General features: G+C 39.7%; 1 long non-coding RNA gene and 1 pseudogene across 2 annotated transcripts in view; one reads left to right on the forward strand and one right to left on the reverse strand.

The window, feature by feature from the left end:
• LOC120099902 (uncharacterized) overlaps nt 1-21,084 on the forward strand; it is a 148,485-nt gene that overhangs the window by 15,526 nt on the left and 111,875 nt on the right. For both annotated transcript variants that reach the window (XR_010063124.1, XR_005499360.2), the window contains exons 2-3: nt 1,132-1,254; nt 1,771-1,872. This is a non-coding gene — a long non-coding RNA (uncharacterized LOC120099902). The remainder of the gene's footprint in view (nt 1-1,131; nt 1,255-1,770; nt 1,873-21,084) is intronic.
• Nucleotides 2,552-2,702, reverse strand: LOC120100116 (U4 spliceosomal RNA; annotated as a pseudogene).

A 21,084-nucleotide genomic window follows, 5' to 3' on the forward strand; every position in this document is an offset into this window, starting at 1 on the left:
AGAATAGATTGCAGAGTGAAAGTTTTGTGGCTGAATTGGTGCCAAGTCAGCTGGTTTTGATTTTTTAAAATCTACTTTTAATAAATGTTCTCCAATGATACTCACTTCTATCCCACAATCCAAATGTAGGGGAGAAAAGATTGTAAATAGGACAATGGGATGTGGACCATTTATAAATAGTTCCTTGGAGTGATTCCAATCTCCATTTGCCAGGATACCAGCTGCCCAGTTCAGTAGTGTCAGGTAACAAACATGAATCAGCAGAGGTGGCATGATGTAGCAGAAACTGCCAGGCATGTGTGAACAGGAGGCACTAGGTAAAATTCTCTGTCATTCCTCTCCCAAAAAAGTGAAAATCATCAAAGACAAAGGCATGAGACCAATGAAACATTGCAAATCTTGCTGTATAAGCACACCATCACTGTCTATTACGTCCTATTAATACTTTATGCAAACATCTCATGTCTTCCCACGGGACTTATCTCTCCAAAACACCACATGAGGCAGCTTCATGACCTGAGTCTATATCAGCAAAATACCATTTGAGTCTGTATCATCTGACATATCTAGAAACTTACACTTCACAAGTGTCATTACTAGAATTCTTGCCTAGCTACAATAGTGGTCAGAATTTTCAATGCCTATATTTAATGATGGTTCTTAAAAGCTTTAACCTCCTTTCTAGCACACTGGCCACCAGAAGTAGTAGAAAAGAAAAGATACAGGGGAAATGGACTTGTTTAGAAAGGGTTCTTTAAAGCAAACCCTATCTGTGTTTTCTGGAAATCAACAGTTCAGTTCACATGAGTCAGCAGTGGCAGCTGGATATACTCACAATCTCTTCATGGATATGGAAGTAGTCCAGTTCAGTAGAGTTGGGTTAGCAGCAGTGATGGCACTACCTAGTAGAAACAGTCAGGCCTCAGTCTCAGCGCACATCAGCAGAAGGGTCCAGGGAGGATAGTAATGCCAGGAAAATTCTCAGCTTTGCCTCTCTCAGGAAAGTGAAGATCAGCAAAGACATGAGACCAATAAGTGTTGCACAGCTAGTTTTGCCAGAAAGTCTAGCTTAGCCTCCATCACTATTGAGTTCTATTTATACTCCATCCAAACATCACATGTCCTCCACAGATCTTGCTTCAGTATGTGTCTTGCCTCAGCATGTGAGTCAGCCTCGGTAGACATCTCTCTAACAATCAGCCCTGAGTCTGCAGAAGTGGCAAGAAGCTGTGGCATACTAACAGAAGGTCTTTGGTATGTTTATGGAGTCCTGATAAATGCAGCTAAACTATACAATGTAAGGTGGACCAATACGTGAGTGTCCTTAGAGAAGAATTCTTCATCACCTGCCCTCTCACATGCTTGCTTTAGTAGAACATCCTTTCTTCCCTGTCTGCTTTAGTGAAACATTCCTTCACTAGTCTGCCTTAGCCTTTCACACCTTGTCCACTTTAGAAAAATGCACCGTCACATGTTTGCCCTAACAAAACCCCATGTAACACGACTGAATTTCCAAAGAACCCTTAAATTTCCACTTCAAGTTCAGAATCTGTATCCTCCTTTACTAGAAGCCCTCATTAGAATTACCCTTATAGATTCCAGGAAATTTCCATGGTACTCAGTTTCCACATTTGCCTCCTAAAGCTCTGCCCATTTCAGCCATCTCTCCCCATCCTCTTTCCCTTCATCCCTTCCTTGCCATCTATCCTACATCTATCCCAACCTTCTCCCAGTCCACTCACAAAATTTATTCTATTTCCTTTTCTCAAGGAGATCCATGTGATCCAGACTCAGAAACCTCCTCTTAATCTCTCCTGGTCTGTGGATTGTGGCATAATTATCCTTTACTTTAGACCCATCATCTATGTATAAGTAAGTACATACTATATGTCTTTCTGTGCCTGGTTTACCTCACCAAAGATGATTTTTTCTAGTTCCATCCATTTTGCAGCAAATTTCATGATGTCATTGTTTTAATAGCTTAATAATACTTCATGGTGTAAATGTACCACATTTTCTTTATCTGTTCTTTGGTTCAGGGACATCCAAGTTATTTCCAGTTTTCAGCTATTATGAACAAATCCTCAAAGAACATAGTTTACCAAGTATCCCTGTAGTAGGAAGGAGTGACCATTGGGTATATACCCAAAGGGTGGGATAGCTGGATCTTGAGGTTGATAAATTTCCAGTTTTCTGAGGAACTGCCATATTGAATTCCATAATGGCTATAGAAGTTTGCACTCCTACCAGCAATGAGTTTTGTGAGGCGTGATTAATACAGATATATTTTAAATTTTCTACATAAAGACATCGAGTTTGACCAGCAGCTTTTGTTGAAGATATATTCTTTTACCAGTGTGTATTTCTGAATTCTTTTTAAAAAAATTAGATGTCCATATGTCAGGATCCAGTAAGCTAATAATTAGCAGATGATCTTCCTGAGATTATCTGCATTGGATTAAAATAATCCATGACAGATTTGCTTCTATATACAAGGCTGAAGAGAAAATCATTTTAGGAAAGATTCTTGCTATCAATATGCTTTTCCTGTCATTATTAAATATCTGTGAGAATTACTAGGTATTCACCTACCCTTTTGAGAAGATCCCTGCAGATATATGAAGATGCACTATCTTTTCAATTAGCAATAATCATGCCTCAGATAAACTTCATTGGCTACAATACTGCCAGTGTGAAGAGCTGAAGATGTACTATTTTCTAGTAATCCTATATAGACAAATACAGGATTTCTCGATTCTTGTTTGTTTGGAATATTTCGTTTATTTTTTAACACAAATATTAATTTTAATAAGTCAAATACATAAAAGAATGAAAACATATTGAATTGGGTAGAAAAGGTGATAAGGCACTTGAAGTCATAGAGGTATACAATTTATTATAGCCACTTGAATACATAGACAAATGTTGATTATCAAAAATGGAATTCAGCAAATTGTACATTAAATTATTTTAAAGATATTTATAGTAGACTCATCTAAGAACTAAATACCAAAAATATTAAAAAGAAATTTAAAAGTAAAAAGAGAAGATGAGGATTGAATAAGACTAGAAGAGTTTATCTTAATATTATTCAAAATAGACTTTAAGTAATGAAGCATCAATGATGAAATAATTTTAAATTTATAAAATATCTTATATAGAAAATATGAAAAAACATGATTATAAATATATACTCATGGGTATTTCTTATTTAAATTTCAATTGTTATTCCCTTTCCTGGTTTCCATGCCAACATCCTCCAACACCTCCCACTCCCCTTCTATATGGGTGTTACCCTCACCATCCTCCCCCTACTACTGCTGTCCCCCCAAAAATCACGTTCACTGGGGGTTCAGTCTTGGCAGGACCAAGGGCTTCTCCTTCCACTGGCGCTCTTATTAGGCTATTCATTGCTACCTATGCAGTTGGAGCCCAGGGTCAGTCCATGTATATAGTCTTTGGGTAATGGCTTAGTCCCGGGAAGCTCTGGTTGGTTTGCACTGTTGTTCATATGGAGTCCCAAGCCCCTTCAAGGTCTTTTCAGTCCTTTCTCTGATTCCTTCATCGGCGGTCCCGCTCTAAGTTCAGTGGTTTGCTGCTGGTATTCGCCCATGTATTTGCTGTATTCTGGCTGTGTCTCTCAGCAGAGATCTACATCTGCTTCCAGTCAGACTGCACTTCTTTGCTTCATCAATCTTATCTAGTTTGGTGGCTGTATATGTATGGGCCACATGTGGGGCAGGCTCTGAATGGGTTTCTTCTGCCTCTGTTCTAAAGTTTGCCTCCCTATTCCCTGCCAAAGATATTCTTGTTCAAGCATTTGGGCTAATAGCCACTTATCAATGAGTGCATACCATGTGTGTTTTTCTGTGATTGGGATACCTCCCTCAAGATGAGTTTTTTGTAATTCCAGATGAATTTGCAAATTGTTCTGTCTAACTCTCTGAAGAATTGGATTGGTATTTTGATAGGGATTGCATTGAATCTGTAGATCACTTTTGGTAAAATGGCCATTTTTACTATATTAATCCTGCCAATCCATGAGCATGGGATATCTTTCCATCTTCTGAGGTCTTCTTCAATTTCTTTCTTTAGAGGCTTGAAGATCTTATCATACAAATCTTTTATTTGCTTGGATAAAGTCACACTGTGTATTTTATATTATTTGGGACTATTACGAAGGGTGTCATTTCCCTAATTTCTTTCTTGGCTTGTTATTTTTTTCTGAAGACTACTGACTTATTTGAGTTAATTTTATACCCTGCCACTTTGTTGAAGGTGTTTATCAGGTTTAGTAGTTCTCTGGTGGAACCTTTGGTATCGCTTAAATATACTATCATATCATCTGCAAATAGTGATATTTTGACTTCTTCTTTTCCAATTTGTATCCCCTTGGTCTCCTTTTGTTGTCTGATGAGTCTGGCTAGAATTTCAAGAACTATATTAAATAAGTAGGAAGAGAGTGGGCAGCCTTGTCTAGTCCCTGATTTTAGTGAGATTGCTTCAGGTTTCTCTTCACTTAGGTTAATGTTAACTACTTGCTTGCTGTATATGGCTTTTACTATGTTTAGGTATGGGCCTTGAATTCCTATTCTTTCCAGGACTTTTATCATGAAGGGTGTTGTATTCTGTCAAATGCTTTTTCAGCATCTAATGAAATGATCATGTGGTTTTGTTCTTTCAGTTTGTTTATATAATGGATCACCTTGATGTTTTTCTGTATGTTAAACCATCCCTGCATGCCTGGGATGAAGCCTACTTGATCATGGTGGATGATTGTTTTGATGTGCTCTTGGATTCGGTTTGCCAGAATTTTATTGAGTATTTTTGCGTTGATATTCATAAGGGAAATTGGTCTGAAGTTCTCTTTCTTTGTTGAGTGTTTGTGTGGTTTAGGTGTAAGAGTAATTGTGTCTTCATAGAAGGAATTCGGTAGCGCTCCATCCGTTTCAATTTTGTGGAATTTGTTGGATAGTATTGTTATGAGGTCTTCTAAGAAGCTCTGATAAAATTCTTCATTGAACCCGTCTGGACCTGGGCTCTTTTTGGTTGGTAGACCTGTAATGACTGCTTCTATTTCTGTAGGAGTTGTGGGGTTGTTTAAATGGATTATCTGTTCCTGATTTAACTTTGGTACCTGCCATCTTTCTAGGAAATTGTCCATTTCCTGCAGATTTTCAAGTTTTGTTGAATATAGGCTTTTGCAGTAGGATCTGATAATTTTTTTTATTAACTTGAGTATTTCTTATATACATTTCGAGTGTTATTCCCTTTCCCGGTTTCCCGGTTTCCGGGCAAACATCCCCCTCCCCCTCCCCTTCTTTATGGGTGTTCCCCTCCCAACCCTCCCCCCATTGCCGCCCTCCCCCCATAGTCTAGCTCACCATACAGAGAAATATAGTAAGGCCTAAAGTGGTAGGTATGCTAATCACTCTGGTTTGACTCTTATACAATATATACATGAATTAAAATATGTCATATCTCCAAATATGCTAAAGTATTATATATTCAAAATGCATAAAGCCATCGTGTAAGAGCCCAGAGGAAGAAAAATCAGATGTCATATGTCTTAAAATCCTAGACAATGCTCCTTCTAATGTCTTCTTTTTTTTTTTTCCTGTTTTTTTTTTTTTTTATTAACTTGAGTATTTCTTATATACATTTCAAGTGTTATTCCCTTTCCCGGTTTCCGGGCAAAATCCCCCTCCCCCCTCCCCTTCCTTATGGGTGTTCCCCTCCCAACCCTCCCCCCATTGCTGCCCTCCCCCCATAGTCTAGTTCACTGGGGGTTCAGTCTTAGCAGGACCCAGGGCTTCCCCTTCCACTGGTGCTCTTACTAGGATATTCATTGCTACCTATGGGGTCAGAGTCCAGGGTCAGTCCATGTATAGTATTTAGGTAGTGGCTTAGTCCCTGGAAGCTCTGGTTGCTTGACATTGTTGTACTTTTGGGGTCTCGAGCCCCTTCAAGCTCTTCCAGTTCTTTCTCTGATTCCTTCAACGGGGGACCTATTCTCAGCTCAGTGGTTTGCTGCTGGCATTCGCCTCTGTATTTGCTGTATTCTGGCTGTGTCTCTCAGGAGCGATCTACATCCGGCTCCTGTCGGTCTGCACTTCTTTGCTTCATCCATCTTGTCCAATTGGGTGGCTGTATATGTATGGGCCACCTGTGGGGCAGGCTCTGAATGGGTGTTCCTTCAGTCTCTGTTTTAATCTTTGCCTCTCCCTTCCCAGCCAAGGGTATTCTTTTTCCTCATTTAAAGAAGGAGTGAAGCATGCACATTTTGATCATCCGTCTTGAGTTTCGTTTGTTCTAGGGATCTAGGGTAATTCAAGCATTTGGGCTAATAGCCACTTATCAATGAGTGCATACCATGTATGTCTTTCTGTGTTTGGGTTAGCTCACTCAGGATGACATTTTCCAGTTCCAACCATTTGCCTACGAATTTCATAGACTCGTTGTTTTTGATAGCTGAGTAATATTCCATTGTGTAGATGTACCACATTTTCTGTATCCATTCCTCTGTTGAAGGGCATCTTGGTTCTTTCCATTTTCTGGCTATTATAAATAAGGCTGCGATGAACATAGTGGAGCACGTGTCTCTTTTATATGTTGAGGCATCTTTTGGGTATATGCCCAAGAGAGGTATAGCTGGATCCTCAGGCAGTTCAATGTCCAATTTTCTGAGGAGCCTCCAGACTGATTTCCAGAATGGTTTTACCAGTCTGCAATCCCACCAACAATGGAGGAGTGTTCCTCTTTCTCCACATCCTCGCCAGCATCTGCTGTCACCTGAGTTTTTGATCTTAGCCATTCTCACTGGTGTGAGGTGAAATCTCAGGGTTGTTTTGATTTGCATTTCCCTTATGACTAAAGATGTTGAACATTTCTTTAGGTGTTTCTCAGCCATTCGGCATTCCTCAGCTGTGAATTCTTTGTTTAGCTCTGAACCCCATTTTTTAATAGGGTTATTTGTTTCCCTGCGGTCTAACTTCTTGAGTTCTTTGTATATTTTGGATATAAGGCCTCTATCTGTTGTAGGATTGGTAAAGATCTTTTCCCAATCTGTTGGTTGCCGTTTTGTCCTAACCACCGTGTCCTTTGCCTTACAGAAGCTTTGCAGTTTTATGAGATCCCATTTGTCGATTCTTGATCTTAGAGCATAAGCCATTGGTGTTTTGTTCAGGAAATTTTTTCCAGTGCCCATGTGTTCCAGATGCTTCCCTAGTTTTTCTTCTATTAGTTTGAGTGTGTCTGGTTTGATGTGGAGGTCCTTGATCCACTTGGACTTAAGCTTTGTACAGGGTGATAAGCATGGATCGATCTGCATTCTTCTACATGTTGCCCTCCAGTTGAACCAGCACCATTTGCTGAAAATGCTATCTTTTTTCCATTGGATGGTTTTGGCTTCTTTGTCAAAAATCAAGTGACCATAGGTGTGTGGGTTCATTTCTGGGTCTTCAATTCTATTCCATTGGTCTATCTGTCTGTCTCTGTACCAATACCATGCAGTTTTTATCACTATTGCTCTGTAATACTGCTTGAGTTCAGGGATAGTGATTCCCCCTGAAGTCCTTTTATTGTTGAGGATAGCTTTAGCTATCCTGGGTTTTTTGTTATTCCAGATGAATTTGCAAATTGTTCTGTCTAACTCTTTGAAGAATTGGATTGGTATTTTGATGGGGATTGCATTGAATCTGTAGATTGCTTTTGGTAAAATGGCCATTTTTACTATATTAATCCTGCCAATCCATGAGCATGGGAGATCTTTCCATCTTCTGAGGTCTTCTTCAATTTCTTTCCTCAGTGTCTTGAAGTTCTTATTGTACAGATCTTTTACTTGCTTGGTTAAAGTCACACCGAGGTACTTTATATTATTTGGGTCTATTATGAAGGGTGTCGTTTCCCTAATTTCTTTCTCGGCTTGTTTCTCTTTTGTATAGAGGAAGGCAACTGATTTATTTGAGTTAATTTTATACCCAGCCACTTTGCTGAAGTTGTTTATCAGCTTTAGTAGTTCTCTGGTGGAACTTTTGGGATCACTTAAATATACTATCATGTCATCTGCAAATAGTGATATTTTGACTTCTTCTTTTCCGATCTGTATCCCCTTGATCTCCTTTTGTTGTCTGATTGCTCTGGCTAGAACTTCAAGAACTATATTGAATAAGTAGGGAGAGAGTGGGCAGCCTTGTCTAGTCCCTGATTTTAGTGGGATTGCTTTGAGTTTCTCTCCATTTAGTTTAATGTTAGCAACTGGTTTGCTGTATATGGCTTTTACTATGTTTAGGTATGGGCCTTGAATTCCTATTCTTTCCAGGACTTTTATCATGAAGGGGTGTTGAATTTTGTCGAATGCTTTCTCAGCATCTAATGAAATGATCATGTGGTTTTGTTCTTTCAGTTTGTTTATATGATGGATCACGTTGATGGTTTTCCATATATTAAACCATCCCTGCATGCCTGGGATGAAGCCTACTTGATCATGGTGGATGATTGTTTTGATGTGCTCTTGAATTCGGTTTGCCAGAATTTTATTGAGTATTTTTGCGTCGATATTCATAAGGGAAATTGGTCTGAAGTTCTCTTTCTTTGTTGTGTCTTTGTGTGGTTTAGGTATAAGAGTAATTGTGGCTTCGTAGAAGGAATTCGGTAGGGCTCCATCTGTTTCAATTTTGTGGAATAGTTTGGATAATATTGGTATGAGGTCTTCTATGAAGGTTTGATAGAATTCTGCACTAAACCCGTCTGGACCTGGGCTCTTTTTGGTTGAAAGACCTTTAATGACTGCTTCTATTTCCTTAGGAGTTATGGGGTTGTTTAACTGGTTTATCTGTTCCTGATTTAACTTCGATACCTGGTATCTGTCTAGGAAATTGTCCACTTCCTGAAGATTTTCAAATTTTCTTGAATATAGGTTTTTATAGTAAGATCTGATGATTTTTTGAATTTCCTCTGAATCTGTAGTTATGTCTCCCTTTTCATTTCTGATTTTGTTAATTTGGACGCACTCTCTGTGTCCTCTCGTTAGTCTGGCTAAGGGTTTATCTATCTTGTTGATTTTCTCAAAGAACCAACTTTTGGTTCTGTTGATTCTTTCTATGGTCCTTTTTGTTTCTACTTGGTTGATTTCAGCTCTGAGTTTGATTATTTCCTGCCTTCTACTCCTCCTGGGTGTATTTGCTTCTTTTTGTTCTAGAGCTTTTAGGTGTGCTGTCAAGCTGCTGACATATGCTCTTTCCTGTTTCTTTCTGCAGGCACTCAGCGCTATGAGTTTTCCTCTTAGCACAGCTTTCATTGTGTCCCATAAGTTTGGGTATGTTGTACCTTCATTTTCATTAAATTCTAAAAAGTTTTTAATTTCTTTCTTTATTTCTTCCTTGACCAGGTTATCATTGAATAGAGCATTATTCAATTTCCACGTATATGTGGGCATTCTTCCCTTATTGTTATTGAAGACCAGTTTTAGGCCATGGTGGTCCGATAGCACGCATGGGATTATTTCTATCTTTCTGTACCTGTTGAGGCCCGTTTTTTGACCAATTATATGGTCAATTTTGGAGAAAGTACCATGAGGAGCTGAGAAGAAGGTATATCCTTTTGCTTTAGGATAGAATGTTCTATAAATATCCGTTAAGTCCATTTGGCTCATGACTTCTCTTAGTCTGTCGACATCACTGTTTAATTTCTGTTTCCATGATCTGTCCATTGATGAGAGTGGGGTGTTGAAATCTCCCACTATTATTGTGTGAGGTGCAATGTGTGTTTTGAGCTTTAGTAAGGTTTCTTTTACGTATGTAGGTGCCGTTGTATTTGGGGCATAGATATTTAGGATTGAGAGTTCATCTTGGTGGATTTTTCCTTTGATGAATATGAAGTGTCCTTCCTTATCTTTTTTGATGACTTTTAGTTGGAAATTGATTTTATTTGATATTAGAATGGCTACTCCAGCTTGCTTCTTCTGACCATTTGCTTGGAATGTTGTTTTCCAGCCTTTCACTCTGAGGTAGTGTCTGTCTTTGTCTCTGAGGTGTGTTTCCTGTAGGCAGCAGAATGCAGGGTCCTCGTTGCGTATCCAGTTTGTTAATCTATGTCTTTTTATTGGGGAGTTGAGGCCATTGATATTGAGAGATATTAAGGAATAGTGATTATTGTTTCCCTTTATATTCATATTTGGATGTGAGGTTATGTTTGTGTGCTTTCATTCTCTTTGTTTTGTTGCCAAGACGATTAGTTTCTTGCTTCTTCTAGGGTATAGCTTGCCTCCTTATGTTGGGCTTTACCATTTATTATCCTTTGTAGTGCTGGATTTGTAGATATTGTGTAAATTTGGTTTTGTCATGGAATATCTTGGTTTCTCCATCAATGTTAATTGAGAGTTTTGCTGGATACAGTAACCTGGGCTGGCATTTGTGTTCTCTTAGGGTCTGTATGACATCAGTCCAGGATCTTCTGGCCTTCATAGTTTCTGGCGAGAAGTCTGGTGTGATTCTGATAGGTCTCCCTTTATATGTTACTTGACCTTTTTCCCTTACTGCTTTTAATATTCTTTCTTTATTTTGTGCGTTTGGTGTTTTGACTATTATGTGACGGGAGGTGTTTCTTTTCTGGTCCAATCTATTTGGAGTTCTGTAGGCTTCTTGTATGCCTATGGGTATCTCTTTTTTTAGGTTAGGGAAGTTTTCTTCTATGATTTTGTTGAAGATATTTACTGGTCCTTTGAGCTGGGAGTCTTCACTCTCTTCTATACCTATTATCCTTAGGTTTGATCTTCTCATTGGGTCCTGGATTTCCTGTATGTTTTGGACCAGTAGCTTTTTCCGCTTTACATTATCTTTGACAGTTGAGTCAATGATTTGTATGGAATCTTCTGCTCCTGAGATTCTCTCTTCCATCTCTTGTATTCTGTTGGTGAAGCTTGTATCTACAGCTCCTTGTCTCTTCTTTTGGTTTTCTATATCCAGGGTTGTTTCCATGTGTTCTTTCTTGATTGCTTCTATTTCCATTTTTAATTCCTCCAACTGTTTGATTGTGTTTTCCTGGAATTCTTTCAGGGATTTTTGCGATTCCTCTCTGTAGGCTTCTACTTGTTTATTAATGTTTTCCTGTGTTTCCCTAAGTGTGTTCATGTCTTTCTTGAAGTCCTCCAGCATCATGATCAAATATGATTTTGAAACTAGATCTTGCTTTTCTGGTGTGTTTGGATATTCCATGTTTGTTTTGGTGGGAGAATTGGGCTCCAATGATGCCATGTAGTCTTGGTTTCTGTTGCTTGGGTTCCTGCGCTTGCCTCTCGCCATCAGATTATCTCTAGTGTTACTTTGTTCTTCTATTTCTGACAGTGGCTAGACTGTCCTATAAGCCTGTGTGTCAGGAGTGCTGTAGACCTGTTTTCCTCTCTTTCAGTCAGTTATGGGGACAGAGTGTTCTGCTTTCGGGCGTGTAGTTTTTCCTCTCTACAGGTCTTCAGCTGTTCCTGTGGGCCTGTGTCTTGAGTTCACCAGGCAGCTTTCTTGCAGCAGAAAATTTGGTCTTACCTGTGGTCCTAAGGCTCAAGTTCGCTCGTGGCGTGCTGCCCAGGGGCTCTCTGCAGCGGCAGCAACCAGGAAGACCTGTGCCGCCCCTTCCCGGAGCTTCAGTGCACCAGGGTTCCAGATGGTCTTTGGCTTTTTCCTCTGGCGTCCGAGATGTGTGTGCAGGGAGCAGTCTCTTCTGGTTTCCCAGGCTTGTCTGCCTCTCTGAAGGTTTAGCTCTCCCTCCCACAGGATTTGGGTGCAGAGAACTGTTTATCCTTTCTGTTTCTTTCAGGTTCCGGCGGTGTCTCAGGCAGGGGTCCTGCCGCTCCTGGGCCCTCCCCCACGGGAGCCCAGAGGCCTTATACAGTTTCCTCTTGGGCCAGGGATGTGGGCAGGGGTGAGCAGTGTTGGTGGTCTCTTCCGCTCTGCAGCCTCAGGAGTGCCCACCTGACCAGGCGGTTGGGTCTCTCTCTCACCGGGTCTGGGAGCAGCGAGCTGCTGCGGGCCGGGATCTGTGGGTGTGTGGACGGTAAACACAGAACGTGCCCGGTCCTAGAGAAATTCTGCTTCCGTGTGTCCCAAGCTCACCAGGCAGCTTTCTTGCAGCAGAAAATTTGGTCTTACCTGTGGTCCCGAGGCTCAGGTTCGCTCGTGGGGTGCTGCCCAGGGGCTCTCTGCAGCGGCAGCCAGGATCTGATAATTTTTTTAATTTCCTCTGAGTCTGTAGTTATGTCTCCCTTTTCATTTCTGATTTTGTTAATTTGGACAGACACTCTGTGTCCTCTCGTTTGTCTGGCTAAGGGTTTATCTATCTTCGTGATTTTCTCAAAGAGTCAACTTTTGGTTCTCTTGATTCTTTGTATGGTCCTTTTTATTTCTACTTAGTTAATTTCAGCTCTGAGTTTGATTTTTTCCTGCCTTCTACTCCTCTTGGGTGTATTTGCTTCTTTTTGTTCTAGATGTTTTAGGTGTGCTGTTAAGTTGCAGATATATGCTCTCTCCTGTTTCTTTCTGCAGGCACTCAGAGGTATGAGTTTTCCTCTTAGCACAGCTTTCATTGCATCCCATGTGTTTGGGTAGGTTGAAACTTCATTTTTGTTAAATTCTAAGAAGTCTTTAATTTCTTTCTTTATTTCTTCCTTGACCAGGTTTTCATTGAGTAGAACATTGTTCAACTTCCATGTATATGTGGGCGTTCTTCCCTTATTGTTATTGAAGACCAGCTTTAGGCTGTGGTGGTCTGATAGCACGCATGGGATTATTTCTATCTTTCTGTATCTGTTGAGGGCTGTTTTATTACAAATTATATGGACAATTTTAGAGAAAGTACCATGAGGTAGTGAGAAGAAGGTATATCCTTTCGCTTTAGGATAGAATGTTCCATAAATATCTGTTAAGTCCATTCGTTTCATGACTTCTCTTTGTCTATTTCTCTGTTTAACTTCTGTTTCCATGATCTGTCCATTGATGAGAGAGGGTTGTTGAAATCTCCTACTATTATTGAGTGAGGTGCAATGTGTGCTTTGAGCTTTCGTAAGGTTTCTGTTATGTATGTAGGTGCCCTTTAATTTGGAGCATAGATATTTTTGGTTGAGAGTTCATCTTGGTGGATTTTTCCTTTGATGAATATGAGGTGTCCTTCCTTATCTTTTTTATTGACTTTTAGTTGAAAATCGATTTTATTCGATATTAGAATGGCTACTCCAGCTTTCTTCTTCAGACCACTTGCTTGGAAATTTTTTTTCCAGCCTTTTACTCTGAGGTAGTGTGTGTATTTGTCTCTGAGGTGTGTTTCCTGTAGGCAGCAGAATGCAGGGTCCTCATTGTGTATCCAGTTTGTTAATCTATGTATTTTTATTGGGGAGTTGAGTCCATTGATACTGAGAGATATTAAGGAATAGTGATTATTGCTTCCTGTTATATTCATATTTTGATGTGAGATTATGTTTGTGTGCTTTTCTTCTCTTTGTTTTCTTGCCAAGACAATTAGTTTCTTGCTTTTTCTAGGGTGTAGCTTGCCTCCTTATGTTGGACTTTACCATTTATTATCCTTTGTAGTGCTGGATTTGTAGAAAGATATTGTGTTAATTTGGTTTTGTCATGGAATATCTTGGTTTCTCCATCTATGTTAATTGACAGTTTACAGGATACAGTAACCTGGGCTGGCATTTGTGTTCTCTTAGGGTCTGTATGCCCTCAGTCCAGGATCTTCTTGGCTTTCATAGTTTCTGGTGAGAAGTCTGGTGTGATTCTGATAGGTCTACCTTTATATGTTACTTGACCTTTTCCCCTTACTGCTTTTAATAATCTTTCTTTATTTTGTGCATTTGTTGTTTTAACTATTATGTGACAGGAGGAGTTTCTTCTCTGTTCCAGTCTATTTGGAGTTCTGTAGGCTTCTTGTATGTTCATGGGCATCTCTTTCTTCAAGTTAGGGCAGTTTTCTTCTATGATTATGTTGAAGATATTTACTGGTCCTTTGAGCTGGGAGTCTTCACTCTCTTCTATACCTATTATGCTTAGGTTTGATATTCTCATTTAGTCCTGGATTTCCTGTATGTTTTAGACCAGTAGCTTTTTTACGTTTTACATTATCTTTAATAGTTGTGTCAATGATTTCTATGTAATCATCTCCTCTTGTATTTCTTTCTTCTATCTCTTATATTCTGTTTGGTGATGCTTCTATGTACTGCTCCTTGTCTCTTCCTTTGTTTTTTTATAACCAGGTTTGTTGCCCTTTGTGCTTTCTTTATTGCTCCTATTTCTATTTTTACTTCCTTCACCTGTTTGATTGTGTTTTCCTGTAATTCTTTCAGGGATTTTTGTGATTCCTCTCTATAGGCTTCTACTTTTTTATTTATGTTTTCCTGTGTTTCTCTGAGGGAGTTCATCATGTCTTTCGTGAAGTCCTCCAGCATCATGAGCAAATGTGATTTTTAATCTAGAACTTGCTTTTCTGGTGTGTTTGGATATTCAGTGTTTGCTTTGGTGGGAGAATTGGGCTCCGATGATGCCATGTAGTCGTGGTTTCTGTTGCTTGGATTCCTGCGCTTGCCTCTTGCCATCAGGTTGTCTCTGGTGTTACCTTGTTCTACTATTTCTGACAGTGGCTAGGTCGTCCTATAGGCCTGTGTGTCAGGAGTGGTGTAGAACTGTTTCCTGTTTTCTTTCAGCCAGTTATGGGAGCAGAGTATTCTGCTTTTGGGCATGTAGTCTTTCCTGTCTACTGGTCTTCACCTGTTCCTGTGGGTCTGTGTCCTGAGTCCACCAGGTAGGTCGCTTGGAGCATATAAAATGGTCTTACCTGTGGTTCCACGCTACAAGTTGCTCATGGGGGGCTGATGTTCAGCTCTGTGTGAGGGCGGCTACCAGGAGGGCCTGCACTGCCTTTTCCTGTGGCCCCCGTGCACCAGGGTTCCAGATGGCATTAGGTGTTTTCCTCTGGAGTCAGAAATGTGGGCAGAGTGTAGCTCTTCTGGCTTTTCCAGGCATGTCTGCCCCTCTGAAGATTTAGCTCTCCTTTCCACGGGATTTTTGTTCAGAGAACTGTTGATCCAGTCTGGGCGGTGTCTGGCACACAGGGGACCTGATGCTCAAGTGCCCCTATCTTCCTGTTCCCAGAGGCCGTATACCATTTCCTCTTGGGCTAGGGATGTGGGCAGGGTTGGGCAGTGTTGTTGGTCTCTCCTGCTCTGCAGTCTCAGGAGTGCCCACCTGTCTGGGCAGTAAGCTCTTTCTCCCAAGGGGTTTGGGAGCAGTGATCTGTGGACTGGGATCAGTGAGGTTGATTCCTGTTGCAATACTTATAGGTCTGCCTTTATATATTACTTGACCCTTTCCCTTGTTCCTTTTAATATTCTTTCTTTGGTGCTTTGATTTTTATGTGACAGGTGAAATATCTGTTGTGGTCCAGTCTATTTGGAATTCTGTAGGCTTGTCTTATGTTTATGGGCATCTCTATTGTTAGGTTAGGAATGTTTTCTTATATAATCTTATTGACGGTATTTACTGGTACTTTAATTTGGGAGTCTTCGCCCTCCTCTGTACTTATTATCCTTACGTTTGGTCATCTTATTGTGTCCTGAATTTCTTGGATATTTTGTGTTAGGAGTTTTTTGCCTTTTACATTATTTTTGATGTTTATATCAATATTTTCCATGGTATCTTCTGCCCCTGAGATTCTCTTTTCTCTCTCTTGTATTCTGTTGGTGATGCTTGCATCCATATTTCCTGATCTCCTTACTAGGTTTTTTGTCTCTAGGTTTGTCTTTCTTTGTGTTTTCTTATATTTTTTGGTTGTGAGCCTAGCCTTTAACGGCTGAGCCATCTCTCCAGCCCTCTTTGTGTTTTCTTAATTGTTTCTATTTCCATTTTTAAATCCTAGATGGTTTTGTTCAATTCCTTCACCTGTTTGTGTTTTTTTGTAAGTGTTTAAGAGATTTTTGTTTTTCCTGTTTAAGGGATTCTACTTGTTTTTCCTGTGTTGTCCTGTATTTCTTTAAGGGAGTTATTTATTTCCTTCTTAAATTCCTGTATCATCATTATTAGTTGTTTGTGCCCAGAAGTCACAGTGTACACTAGGTGGGTTCACATTGGGCCAGAAATTTGAACAGAAGTAGTTGTCCCCTCTGACCTCTCAGGATTGTCTTTACTTCTAAGAGTCCAGCTCTTTCTCCCACTGGAGTTAGGTACAGAGATCTGTGGAACCAGTTCATCTCTGGGCACAGGCAGAAACCAGAAGTGTCCTGTCCCAGAGTGATACTGTGTTTGTGTGTCCTGAGGTCACCAGGCAGGTTGCTTGGAGCAGAAGAGTTGTTCTTACCTCTTCTCTCAGGTGTTCCAACTCTCCTAGTGACCAGCTTTCAACTCTCTTCATATCCTTATATGGTGAAATAGCATTGGACAAAATACAACAAGCCTTCATGTCAAAAGTACAGGAGATCAGTAATTCAAGGCTTATAAAAACAATATACAGCAAACCAACAGCCAATATCGAATTAAATGGAGATATACTTGAGACAATCTCATTAAAATCAGGGACAAAACAACTCATTAAAATCAGGGACAAGACAAGGATGCCCACTCTCCCCATATCTATTCAATACAGTACTTGAAGTTCTAGCTAGAGCAATAAGACAACAAAAGGATCTCAAGGGACAAAGAAGAAGTCTATGTATCACTGTTTTTAGATGGTATACTAGTATACATAAGCAACCCCAAACATTCTGTCAGAGAACTCCTATACTTGATAAACAACTTCAGCATAGTGACTAGGTATAAAATTAACTCAAATTAGCCAGTAGCCTTCATTTATACAAATAATAAATGGGCTGAGAAAGAAACTCGAAAAATGACACCCTTCAAAATAGTCAAAAATAATTTATAATATCTTGGTGTAAATTTAACCAAACAAATGAAAGATCTGCATGATAAGTACTTTAATTCTCTCAAGGAAGAATTTAAGGGAGACCTGAGAAGATCTCATGAGATCTCCCATTCTCATGGATTGGTAGAATTAACATAGTAAAAATGTCCATTCTACCAAAAGGTATATGCAAATTCAATGTAATCCACATCAAAATACCAATACAATTCTTCAAAGACATGGAAAGAGCAATTCTCAAATTCACCTGGAAAAACAAAAAACTCAGAATAATAAAAACAGTTCTTAATAATAAAAGAACTTCTGTGGGTTATCACCATCCTTGACCTCAAGCTATACTACAGAGCAATAGTGATAAAAATAGCATGGCATTGTTACAGAAAAAGGCAGGTTGATCAATGAAATAGAATTGAAGACCCAGAAATAAAAGCACACACTTATGGACACTTGATCCTTGAAAAAGAAGACAAAAATAACCCATGGAAAAAAGAAAGCATCTTCAATAAATGGTGCTGGTATTACTGGCAGTCTGTACATGGAAAAATGAAAATATATAAATATTTATTACCTTGCAGAAAACTCAAGTCAAAGTGGATTGAGGACATCCACTCAAAACCAGATCCATTAAATCAAATAAAGGAGAAAGTGAGAAAGAACCTTGAACTCATTGTCACAGGGAAAATTTTCCTGAGCAGTACTCCAACAGCTCAGGCTCTAAGATCAAAAATTGATAAATGGGACCTCAAAAAACTGGAAAGCTTCAGTAAGGCAAAGGACATAGTTGATAGGATAAACTGGCAACCTTCAGATTGGGAAAAATGTTCACTAACCCCACATCAGATAGAGGGGTAATATTCAAAATATACAAAGAACTCAAGAAGTTAACCACCATAAACCAAACAACCCAATAAAAAAATGGGGTATAGAACTAAACAGAGAATTCACAACAGAGGAATTTCGAAGGGCTGTAAAGACTTAAAGAAATATTTGAATTTCTTAGTGATCAGGGAAATACAATTTAAAATTACCCTGAGATTCCAGTTCATATCAATCAGAATGGCTAAGTTAAAAAACTCAGGTGACAGCACATGTTTGAGAGGATGTGAAGAAAAAGAAACACTCTTCCATTGCTGGTGTGATCACAAACTGGGAGAGCCAATACAGAGATCAATATGGAGGTTTCTCAGAAAATTGGAAATAGATCTACCTGAAGACCCAGTAATACCACTCGGGTATATACCCAAAAGATGCCCCACCACGCCACAGGGCCACATGTTCCACTATTCTCATAGCAGCCTTATTTGTGATAGTCAGAAGGTCGTAACAACCCAGATCTCCCACAACAGAAGAATGGATACAGAAAATATGCTTAATCACCGATTGGAATACTAACCTTCAATAAAGAAGGAGGACATCATGAGTTTTGCAGGCAAATGGATGGAACTAGAAAATATCCTTCTGAGTAAGGTAACACAGACCCAACATGACAAGCCTGGTATGTACTCACTTACAAGTGAATATTCGGCCCAAAAGTACAAACTATCCAGCATACAACCCATAGGACTCAAGAAGGTTAGCAAGCTATAGGGCTAAAGTGAGGATGCTTCAATCCCACTTGGGAACAAGAAGATAGCAGTCACAGGGTCAGAGGGAGGGAGGACATGTGTGGGAGACAGGACAGGGAAGAGGAGAGGGGAACATGATCAGGTATTGGGAGAGGGGAACGGGACTGGAGCCCTAATGGCCAGCAGAAAGAATGGAAACAGTTTATAGAAAGTTGGGGACCCTCCAGAATGTACTGGAGACCTGGGAGGTGAAAGATTATCAGGAATCAATCAGAGTGACCTTGGATGAAGTTCTCTACAGTGTGGAGAGGGAAGCTCATAAAATCCACCTTAAGTGGAGGTATAGGAAATCAAGTGGAGGTATGAGGTTGCCCTCTCACAGTCAATATTTCTGATCCTGTTTGAAGGAACTTTAGGGACAAAATTGGAGAATGGCATGTGAAAGTGGAGGGTCAATGACAGGCCCAAATTGGGATCCAGCTGAAGGTGAGGACCCCATGACCTCACACTATTAATGATGCTCTGGTGTGTTTGCAGACAGGAACCTATCATGCCTTCCCTTGGAGAAGCCCCACATCAGCTGAAAGAGTGATATGCAGATATTTATGCCCAACTAATGGTCAGAAGCTGTGGAACGCTATGGTTGAATTAGGGAAAGGATGGAAGAAGCTGAGGAGGAGGGAACCCCATCAGGAGTCTAGCAATCTCAACTACCCTGGACTCCCCAAATCTATCAGACATTGAGCCACCACACAGGCAGCATACACCATCTGTTATGATACCCCCAACACATATACAGCAGAGGAAGGACTGGTATGGCCTTAGTGAGAGAAACAGAACCTAACCCTGGAGGGACTTGAGGCCCTAGGGAGTAGGGTTTGAAGTAGTGGCATGGGGACATTCTCTTAGATATGGGGAAGGGGGGGTGGGGAGTGGTCAGGTGCAGACAAGGAAGGGGATGGAGTCTGGACTATAAAAAGAGAATTAAAGAACAAAAATATATAAAGTAGTAAAAATATATGTCTACTCTACAGAGTATTCTAGAAGAAAAAGTTCAACACAAGGAGGGTACTTACGCCAAAGAAAAAACAAATTATTAATTATCTCACAACTAAAAAAGAAATTGCATACACATAATGCCATCTACAACAACAAACAGCAACTAACAATCAACTGTCTCTGTCTTTAATATCTCTCAAAATCAGTGGACTCAATTCCCCAATAAAATGACATAAGCTAACAGACAGGGCCCAAAAACAATATCCAAATTAATGAAATCAGAAATGAAAAGGGAGATATAACAACAGAAACTGAGGATATTAAAAAAAATCACCACCTATGACTTTAAACCATGTGTTATAGAACAATAGTAATACAGGTTGATCAATGGAATTGAATTGTAAACCCTGAAATAAACCCATACAACTATGTACACTTGATTTTTGACAAAGAAGGCAAAAGCATATTGTGGAAAAAGAAAACATCTTCAGAAAATAGTGTTGTGTAATTGGTTGTCTGCATGCAGAAAATACAAATACATCTACATCTATCATCTTTCACAAAGCTCAAGTCCTAGTGGATCAAAGTCTTCAACATAAAGCAGGATACCAAAATATCTAATAGATATGAAAGTGGAATATATCCTTGAACTTATTGGTATAGGAAACATCTTTCTGAACAGAAAACCAATGGTTCAGGCTTTAATATCAACAATTGATAAATGGAACCTCATAAAACTGAAAAGCTTCTGTAAGGCAAAGGAAAGTGTTAATATGACAGTAGACCTACAGATTGGAAAAGATCTTCACCAACCCTACATCTGACAGAAGGCTAATATCCAAAATATAAAAAGAACTCAAGTTCTTTGTTAACCACAACCCAAATAACCAAATTAAAAATGGGTACAGAGCTAAACAGAGAATTCTCAACAAAGGAATCTTGAATTTCTGACAAGCACTTAAAAGTCCTTAATCATCAAGGAAATGTAAACCAAAACTACTCTGAGATTCTATCTTATACCAATCAGGATGGCTAAGATCAAAATCTCAAGTGATGGCATATGCTGGCAAGTATGTGGAACAAGAGGAACATTCCTCCATTGCTGGTGTGAATACAAACTTGTACAACCACTTTGGAAAGCAATTTGGCTGTTCTCAGAAAAACAGTATAGTTCTACCTCAAAACTCAGCTATATCACTCCATATACATAAAAGATACTCTACCATCCCACAAAGAGACTTGCTCAACAACGTTCATAGCAACTTTATTGTCAATAGCCAGAAACTGGAAACAACCTAGATTTCCTCAACTGAAGAGTGGGTAAAGAAAATATAGTACATCTACACTGAAGTTGAAGTTTCTGGTTGTATCATGTGATGCAACTTCTAGTGCTGTTCTTCTAGGACAGACTTATATGGTGTTTTGATGAGGCAAGACCTGTGGGAGGACAGGTGATGTTTAGAGAGACTATAAATAAGATTCATTGGACAGTGAAGGCATGCTTGGCTAGCTAGCTTTGAAATGCTTCCTTGGTCTCTCATCTTCATGTTTGCTGATCTTTGCTTCATTGAAAGAAGTATAGTGGAGAAGTCCTGGCATCCAGGCTGGTCCTGGTGGCTCC

This window comes from Rattus norvegicus, chromosome 1 (assembly GCF_036323735.1).
Source record: "Rattus norvegicus strain BN/NHsdMcwi chromosome 1, GRCr8, whole genome shotgun sequence".
In the NCBI taxonomy this organism is placed as follows: Eukaryota; Metazoa; Chordata; class Mammalia; order Rodentia; family Muridae; genus Rattus; species Rattus norvegicus.